Source organism: Porites lutea, chromosome 12 (genome assembly GCF_958299795.1).
Source record: "Porites lutea chromosome 12, jaPorLute2.1, whole genome shotgun sequence".
Classification (NCBI taxonomy): Eukaryota; Metazoa; Cnidaria; class Anthozoa; order Scleractinia; family Poritidae; genus Porites; species Porites lutea.
This window is the reverse complement of record NC_133212.1, coordinates 9275829-9286549: the sequence shown is the minus strand read 5'-3', so window position 1 is coordinate 9286549 and position 10721 is coordinate 9275829.

Here is a 10721-nt window from a genome sequence, read left to right as displayed (position 1 = left end):
CCAAAATAAAAATCAGGCCGGATTTTTTGTGTTCGACAAGTTTAGCTTACTAGTAAATCTTGGCGACGAATCTGGTGGCGTGTAAACCACCCTTTTAAACATACTTTTTCTCATCACGTCCCAGGTAAACAGTACACAGACCTCGGACAGAATTTGCTCTTTTTTGCCCTATTTAAACCTACTATTCTGCAGTTTTTCACAATTTTGCAAGAGAATTTGCACTCATTCAATATCCACGACGATCAAAGCACGCGCTTCCTTTGCACAACAAATTATAGCGTTGAATTATAAAACGATTTCTGTTAGAAAAATCTGGTCCTATGTGATATGCAGGGTAATAATTATGGGCTTTTAATGAAAACGATAAAAAAATTAATAGAGTTACCATTTACGCTTCAACATGATAGAGAAATTGTTATGTTTAGGTTTTATTTCCCTTTATTCATTAAACTGTGTATGATTTTGTTATGCGTAATCTTTAAAAGCGAGTGATATTAACGCGCGGCGTTTTGAGTATTCCTACATGCGATGTTTATGTTCGACTGGAAACAACCGGTGCAGCGATGAAAAATGCGAGAGGGACTACTAACAATCAATAAAATAAGTTTAATTCGGTGAAACATGTACAGAGATAATAATTTTCATTCACGAAAAGAAGTATTGAGAGTAAAGTGTCTCAGAAAATCATGAGTCAGGTAAGCATAAGCTTATTTATGTTTTAAACCGGCTTCCATGTGTTCGCTCTTTTTCAAGATGAACTCGAGGCAAGAAAATCACTCAGAGCTTTCTGTTTACAGCCAAAATCATAACTAAATAATCTTCGGAACCTTTTCTTTGAATTTGCGGGTCAAAAATTGTCTAAAGGCTTTTTAAACCTGATACTATTGTAGGTTAGATCATTGCTCGTGTTTTAACTTAAGCCGCATAAACCATACGCTCGACTTCAGGAAACCAAAAAAAAAAAACACATCAAAGACAATAATGGCTCAGGCTTACCAGTCGAGATGCTGCTTCTGAAGGTCATCAAGTGTTCCAGAATCGCTTGAGACTTTTCAACCTTCTTACGCCTCAAGCAAGGGCAAGGGAGTAAGCTCATTTTGAAAACGATGCCATCCGAAATCGGATTTCCAATGACTTTGACAAGCGGTGCATTTGTCAACAAAAAGCGCAATAAACAAACCAGCCACGAATTACAGAACAATCTTGATAGCAGCTGTATTTCATTTTGTACACCAAGTAGAAAAAGACAGTTTAAAACATCACAAGATGACACAAAACTCTCTCAGCTCCAGCTATCAGTAAGCAAGTTTCCAGACGCTGCATAAATTTTCCGCATAAACTCACCTGTCAAATGTTGACCAATCAGAACATAAAACTTGGACGTAGAGCGTGATCAACGCGTGACGGTGAGAAAAGTCAAAAGCGATTGCCTTCCCTGCATGTAAATGTAAAAGCCGGTTGAATTTTCGTGTCCGAGATCAGTTCGAAACCACCATTTTAAAAGTGCGGCTCATGAAACACGACTTATTTCATATGCATTTTAAAAAAAATTGAACTTGAAACTGCGATCATTTGAAAAGTAGCAACTTGTCAGCGGATACCTTCAAAATATTACTAGAATTCAGAGGGTCAATACCTGACCCCGCAATACGGTCAGGCGATACTGGTCAGCAGAAACACTGTTTTGACAGCTGTCAATTAATCAAAACATGGATGTACAATATCGGGTTGCAGGCTCCCAAACTAGCTAGAAAGTGTGAGATTAAACATTGGTATGCCTGTGGTGCGGACGGACGGAAGGTCGGGTGGTCGGTGTACGGTCACGTGATTGCCGAATTTTCTACGATGGATAGATTTTCTATAAAGCTATGGGGCTTCGAATTGAGCCCGTGATCAAATAAAATATCAGCGCAAAACTTTAAACACTACGTGACCTCAATAGATAGAAAAATGAGCCCGCGATCCACTCAGGTGATGATGGTCAGCGAATACTCTAGTTTGACAGCTGTCAATTAACCTTCATTAGAATGTCGAATATTCGAATTAACAGACTACGACTCTGAGTAGGACATTTCCGTCCGGGATGTGGTGCAAAATGCCAGATCGTGTACCTGAGCAAACCTGAGCCCTCGTTATTAGTTTTCTGATAGTGGTCTGCACATGTCCCATTTTGACAGCTGTCAATTGACCTTAATTTGGCTTGCCAATGTAACTTTAAACGACTGTCAGCCATCTGACAGCCTTGCCCGGCGTAGTTTCGTTTAGCTTATCAGTATAGGGGGGAAACGACTGGTCTTTTATCTGAGCCCGCGAGACGGTCATGTGATAATTGTCAGCGGATTTTTCATTTTGACAGCTGTCAATCTAATCGTACTCATACGTATGGCTTACATAACTAGAAGGGTAGTCAAGTTGTGCAAGATCTATTGTGACATTTGACGTCGGCTTACATGAAGTGTGTGTACGGACGGGCGGGCGTACGCTACGTCATAACCAAATTTTCTTGGATGGATAGTTTACCAAATTTTCTTACCCATGGTGCTCCACTGCTATTAGTGTCATCTGCACAAATGTGAAAGTCAAGGAGCTTGCTACAATTCCTGAAGTAATTAACATACAAACGAAATAAAAGAGGGCCCAGGACGGAACCCTGAGGGACACCATGAGTAATAACAAGGTCATCAGACTTAGTACCACCAATAGAAATACATTGCCTTCTATTATGCAGAAAATAGTTAAACCAGTCATTTGCAATTCCATAATTCCACAATGACTTAGTTTTCTAATTAATATGCTATGGTCTACAGTATCAAAGGCTTTTGAGAAATCAAGGAAACTCCCGCAAGAAAACTGGCCGTCTTCTATAGCTCTCTGTATCTTATCTGTATTTAGAAGAGTTGCATGCACTGTAGAGTGTTTTTCTCTAAAGCCAAACTGATTAACAAACAAAATGTTGTATTTATCAATGAAATTAATTAGAGTCTTATACATACGTTTTTCCAATATTTTAAAACACAGCACGGTAAAAACTTTTCTAGAAGACAAAAGTTTGTTAATTGTTTAAATATTGGTTTGTTTAAAGGCGTCATTTTTATTAACCTAAAAAGGCGTTTGATCATGACACCATTGACCATCATATGCTGTTACTTAAGCTCTTTATTTTTGGTGTAAGTGGGTACTCTTCAAAGTGGTTTGAGCATTATTTAAGCAATCGAACCCAGGGATGCACGATCATTTATGAAAAGCCAAGCAAATCATCAGTGGAGTTTCTCAATGGTCCATCTTAGGTCCGTTACCTTTTCCGATATATACTAACGGTCTCTCAAATTGTCTCAAGAAGGCTGTCTCTAGGACGTATGCTGACGATACTAATACCTATTAGTTTGGCTGCGTCCGAATTGAATGTCTTTGAAAGAAACTTAAACCTTTGGTAAATGGAGAATTCTAAATATTGCCAAAACTGAATTCATGTTAATTGACCCTAGGCAAAGATTAAGGCTGCAAGGCAGTAAGCAAATTCAAATCAACATAAAAGGAAAAAATATCAGCCAAGTTGAGAAAGCTAACACATTGGCTGTTTATTGATGACAAATTAACCTCTGGAAAAACCACGCAGAGGAAATTTCTAAGATGATTCCTTTTGACCTTGGCGCCTTAAAAAGACTTAGGCCATTCGTATCATAGGATACGGCTAAGAACAATTATGATTCCCTCATCCAGCCACATTTTGATTATTGTTGCACAGTCTGGGATGGCATAAATAATCAATTTACTGAGAAACTTTAGCAGCTCCAAAATGGTGCTTCCCGCTGTCATAACCAAATAGAGTCACTAATTAAGTTTTTGGCCGCACTTGGTTGGGAAAACTTGATCTTCAAAAGACAAAAGCACAAGGCCATCATAGTTTTTAAATCTTTTCATAACCTTACTCCAACGTAACTCCACAAAATTTTCAGCAAAATCAACGGGTAATTAACAAATTTGCATTGCCTAAGCCTAGGACAAAGTACCTAGTGTCTCTTTTCGGATTCTTAGATCAATGGAAGCTTTCTTTTTTCCATCCTTTAATTCAAGGACACTCAGCTAGTGATCGGCATTTCTTACGCAATTTCGGCATCATGTTACTGTTTCGAGTTTTTTTACATTTGTACCTGACTGAATACAAAGAGTCACTGAGTGGAAAAAAAGACGAAAATCAGCAAAGAAGGAATCAGTATCATCTACAAAATGGTTAAATGGAAATAGAGTGGCAAGACAAACTGAGCAGAACCAACACCAAATGCTTTATTTGCATGACCATAAAGGAATTGCAGTATTGCAAAAGCTATTAGTCTAAATTTAAGTACTAATTCAACTAATTAGTACGTGCAAAACATTACAAAACGTTACAGTTCTCATTCATTCATTCATTGATATTAATTTGGTTCTTAATTCAAAGCATTCGAGATAAATGAAACTAATTGACAGTTAATTAATTAATCAGAAGAATTCATAACAAGAGATATTAAAGTATCGTGTGAAAGTGATTTGAAGTCAGGTATTTTAGTTTCTAGTTTGGAGAAAAATATGTCTCTGATCTGAGAATAAGCCTTACAATCTAGTAAGAAATGATTTTCATCTTCGATGAAAAGTGACATATCCTTTCATTGCGAGGAATGTTTTCGTATCTACCTGTTTCAATTTATAATAATAATAATAATAATAATAATAATAATAATAATAATAACAATCTTTATTGAGGATATCAGTTTCACTGATAAGTGATTTACAAAAGAGTCCTCAAATTCTAAGTTGATGACTACTTATTCTAAATCTAACTAATGCTTTTCTCGAAGGGTTTTTTCTTGTTAAAACTAGGTACGGCGAGAAGCTATAGTCGTCTTTGATTGTACAATAATAACTGAGTTTTTTGTGATTGTTGAAGGGTCTGATTCCAGTAAGAGACGTATTTATTTTTCATTATGCCGATATACCTATTAACTATTGAGTCACTCAATGAATTACAGGAAAAGTCATAGTTTAGATCACGGTAATCAACCATGAGATTAGTGTAACAGCTAGTTTTTCCGTTATGATGAAGGTCAATTGAAATTTATAACGCCTGTTCAACTATAGAATCTTCATCTATGCGGAAGTTATGTTCACATTTTCGTCTGCATCGTTGAAAAATCATTATTTTGGTTTTCTTAGGATTTATTCCAAGCATCCATGAGTTGCAATATGAAGATAGTACGTTAAGGCAGTTTTGTAAACCAAGTTTGGATCGCGATAATATTATCAAGTCATCTGCGTAAAGGAGAGAGTTGAGTCTGGTGCCATTTGGTAACACGAAGGGGTCTGATAAAACATTGTCAAATGAGAACGCTAGATCGTTAGGGTATAAGTTAAAGAGCAGAGGGCTTAAAATGCCGCCTTGCCGCACTCCTCTTGCGTATTGAAAAGATCGCGTTTTGTTATTTCCAATCCTGATAGAGCAGGTGGGATTCCATATGGGATTCCATGTACTGGACTCCGGATTCCAATTTCTGGTTATCACATGACGTCATCAAAATCAAATTTAAAGACATCGATCTTCTTGAGTTTTTACTTTCATGAAGTATTAGAGGAATTGAAAACGTATACTTTCACAAATTGTCACTCTGAAAGGGCTCTTCGTTTTGTGATAGGACACGCTTGAATTTCTAACCTTTTGTCTGACGCTGCAATTATATGGCGGTCGAGAGAGATCAGTGGTGTACGTTTAAAAAGTGACTTATTTAGGGGATTTTGCTATCTAAATTGTTTTTGTAGTACTTTAATGTTTAGAGTTCCTCTAGAAATGAATTCAACCTTTTGAGAGAAAACTCAGTGACAGATATTTGGTTGGTTTCCGGCCACCATGTTGGTGCCCGGTCAGATGGACACCGACATAGCTTCTCATATACAAAACTCAATAAATTTCATTTTTTCAAATATCTCACATAATTATAAAAAATTGCAACGATCTGAATCTTGGCGAAGGTCTTTAAATATTTATCTCCTTCCATTTCCCAAATTCTGGACTTTATACATCGGACGGTTTTGATTTCTATCTATAATCGCCTGGCAGTGAAAATCAGCAATTGTTAGCCGGATTCCGGATTCCTTGACCTCTATTTCGGATTCCAAAGCCCAGGATTTCGTATTCCACTATCAAAAATTCCCCGATTCTGTTTTCCGCAAGCAAAAATTTCCCGGATGCCGATACGGGGGAAATGACTGCAACGGTAAGCAAAAAAATCGAGGTCAGTTAATCAAGTTAAATATCATGACATTCTCTCCAAAAATAGTCGTCATCTTTGAGGACTTTGGGTCCGAATCCCTTTAGGGGATTCCCTGTCATGTACTTTAAAAACATTCCATTTTCAAACAATTTAGACTTCGTGTGGCAAAGTGGCGTGACTTAATGTGACAATAAGGCTGTTGATTGCGCAATTCCAACTGTAAGGGGAATTCCCAAAAGCTTTCGGCGCAAAGACTTCTGGGATCGTTTGGGCGGACAAGCGTTACTTATTAATAATACTGAATGGTTGCCTTTAATATCATTAACTGATCATAACTAATGATTATCCACCCAAACGACTCCTGAAGTCACTGTGTCCACAGTTGTACCCATTCTCCCTAGTATTTTTCTGCGACCTCGTCGCCGGGTCTTTTTCCTAAAAAAAAATTCCTGGGAACGAGGTTCATTTTTTTTTTCTGAAGAGGAGAATGATGCACGTTTTTTCTTTTCTTTCTTTTTTGTTTTTCATGTATATTATTATAATTATTTTACAAATGACATATTTTAACCGCTTATGATAAATTCTACCGATTTTTTACTAATTTTGTTAAAACTGACGAAAAAAAAAGTTACATGAGCGCAATCACTGATACGGCCACTGATTGTCTGAGGTTTTTAGTCATGTGTGAGTGACTCCTTGTCAGTAGCATGGCCATTTACGATGCTGCTTGAGAGACTGTGTTTGTTTTGTGTCGAACTGCCCGGTGAAAAGGTTTCGGGGAAGACTTTTTTTTCCAGTTTCCGGCGCAACCTCGTGTTTGCTCCTCCAAAACAGTCCCATAATGCATTTTGACACAATTCTTTACCACCTTAGGACGGTTAACCACTCGCAAAAGATTGTCTTTAATTGTTTCAACTTCAGTGCCAGGCTCAACAAATGCGTTGTTTTGTAGCATCAATCACAAGCATATAACCCCGTACATTGGACAGTCATAGCCGATTAAAGCTCTATACAAGAATCGTCATACAGTAACTTGCCAAGATTGTTTCGCTTGTCCTAATTAAAATTTCAATCTCTAAAAATCCACCTTCAACTTAATGTCAGAGAATCAGAGGCAGTTATTAAAATTAAAAACTATGAACAGCTTAGCTGCCATTTCGCTTACTCTTTAATAACAAATTAATTGTTTTCACATAATAGTCGCAGAGGAAATTGCATTTTTAAGATGTAAAAAGCCTGTGGGCTGGCTCTTCCTTAATTTTCCAAGCTCCATGTTAAATAAACGTCATTGTTCAAATTTAACTGCGGAAAATGTAAAGGACATGTCGCCTGTGTTGGATAAGCTCCCGTTTGAATATTGAATGTGTCAGTTCCCGTTTTATACACAAGCAATTGATTCGCGTTTCTTAAATAAAAGTGTAGCAAAAACGCTTCGGTTGTACAAATGAGAAATGATGAATTTCAAAATGACATTTTTGGTAACAACTATCAGTCATTTTTTATATTTTCTGTTCAAAGTTTATTTAAACTAAATTAATTTTGAGGAACGCAAGTTACCAAAGTCCTACCTATTTAGTGAGCGAGTTGAACGGCAGGTTTTAGTCAGAATGAGAATCGCTTTCGCGGGAAATAAGAAACTAAAACTTAACTCAAGAAATAAAAAATAATAAATAATTTCCATCTTGCTGATTCCAGTGAAATACAATCGAATTTTAGACGAAGAAAATGCGTGCTAAAGGGGTATTGTATTTAGTTAGGTATGTGATTTTTCTTACTTAAACATTAGTAAACTTCCTTTGAAGATCTGAAAACACGTCCCTGGTTATTAAGTCTATTGTATTGCTTTAACTTTCCGCTCGAGGATTTAATGGGTCGGCGTTCTTAAAACGAAAAATAAAGGCACCGAGCATCATTCAATAGTACCGGAAAAAAATTGACATAATTTGCGCGATTGTTTATTTGTCCGAATGGCGCATTGTTCTTATGGAAGATAGACGCCTTATAAAATGCTTTTTGTGGATGCCATAAACCACTCAAGCCCGACAGATAGTTGACACAAAAAGCTGTCCATAATGTAATATCAGCCTATCTTGACAATTTTTTGCTTATCTACACCTTGCTGACTTTTCAATTATGCTAGGCGAAACAATACGTTATAGATTATCTTGTTTTGGATTTTTTGGGGGTGAATCATATCTTTCTAACACCCCGCCTTAAGCCCTTCGACTGGCGAAATTCACTTGTAATTAGTGTTCTAAGAGATTTCATCCAGATGTGACCTTGATACGCCCAGCATCAGAAACAAAGCAAAAGCAAGGTTACCTATCAGCTTGTGAGATTTGCTTTTTTTCTTGAGTTCGTGCGTTTTATTCATTTATTTATTTATTTCAATGCGCTATTTCCCACAAAATCTACCATTAAAGTTGATGTTTCTGAAAAAAAGATGCTTGGTTGATGCTATCCAAAGGCTACTATGAATACTTTTTTTCTTTTCAGCTCGTTAGGAAAAAACGTTTTCCGTTTTACTTTCCCTATCAGGCGCGTCCTTATATGGGTAATTGTCTGGCAAAATGTTCCAGAAATTAGCAAAAGCAACATTCATCAATCATTCGCTACATTTATGATCAAAATATATATATATATATATATATATATATATATATATTTATTACAAAAACGAAGCTTGAGATTAAAATTTGATATTAGTCCTGTCCTGTCTCGACGAGTAACAGTTTTTTAACCGGGTTAATCAACAAATTCGCCAACGCAAATTTTAAATATGTGTTCGAAAATACAATCGATAGTGTGGCACATTATGAATTTATTACGTATTTGTTTCGCGCGCGGAAGATATATTAACACAATCGAATCTGGCATTTCTATATGTTTAAAAGTCTTAATCTCAATTTAGTATTTTTCAAGGAACTCACAAAATTGTGCGCAATTTCTAACTGACTTTCACGGATAATTTCGTGTGATTTTCACAACTTTTATATCATTTTTACGACACCTTTATGACACAGGATATTAAACTAAGTATTTTCCTCTTAAACGATAATTTTGGAGTTCTTTCGTACGCTAAATTTTTTTCCCTTTTTATTTTGGGCGTAACTATTTTGGAGTTTGCTAGTAAAATTTATCCGGTTTACCTCTACGCAAATGCGAAATTATTAAGCACCAGATTAACAAAACAAAAATAGGCTTTGGGGAAGGAAAAAGCAGAGGTTGTTTTTTTCTTTGCAAAAGTCACCCACTTGCGAATATCCCCTAAATTATGATTAGACTTTCATACGTTTTTCGGTTCGAATTTCCACATCAAAGTACCGATCTCTAAGCCTTTCTACAGGCTTGAGTCATTACCACGACGTTCGATATCCTTAATGCGAAAGAAATAAGCCATTTGAGGACCATTAAGTTTGTAAATAAACCAACTAAAGACAAAAATGAGTGGACCAGGTGAAAATAACTTGATTTAAAACCCGCCGGATTTCAGCTCTATCTCCGACAAGGACACCTGCTCAAGAATTTTTTTAAATTACTAGGCCATTTGCATTGTTTATAATATTGATGTTGTGCGTATAATTTCCGGGCTAGAACAGGTACCGTGTTTTTTCTTCTATAATGTTTTGCTTTCATTTTGTTCGCCGAGTTTGCATTTCTTTGTCGGCCCTGTTTGGTCAAAACAATGCACGGGGAATTATTAATATATAAAAGATTTCGCTCGAAACACGGTAATATCACATTCAAATAGTGCCATTGTTAACGCTTCGGTGAAATTAAGACCACAACTCGGAAAATATACATTTAATGTGATCATGAGTCAATTTTCCCGATCTTTTCTGTCAAAACTGTATTTTCATTGCCGCAGGTTTTTGTCATTAATTCGTGTTGTTATGCGAGGATGAATAATAGTCTACAGAGAAACTATTTATTCCATGACACAAATTAATATTGGTGTAATTTAAAGTCTATGCAAACATAAGCCATTGAAGTCTTAAAAATGACAGACTTTGAATATTTAACTACAGTCAAAATTCAATTCTTTTGTACGAAGGCAAAAATTTTTGTCTTCAAGGTGAACTTTCAGAGTATCTCCTAAAATTGTCAGAGAGTCTAGGAGGGCTTTTGTTAACGGCATTCTTTTTTCGTCAATAATTTCGCGTTATTTTGAGATTTCACGCCAGCAAAACAGCGGGAATCAACAAAAATACTTCATATTATTCAACAAACTGAGTTTTTTGTGTGTTTGTTTCAATATTCAAAGTAGAAACGACTAACATTCTAACCTTACGGTGCTAAACTTCTTTGCATTTTACGTGCAGGTTTTATTTTGACTGGTATTAATTTCTCTAATACCCTCTGCAAGAGATATTCTTTCACGGAGCTATTTAGTAAAACGGATGGTATAAAAGCGCGCTAGCTTCAATAAATAAGACAGTCATCCCTTTTTTTGGAACCAAACGCTTTTAATTATCTACA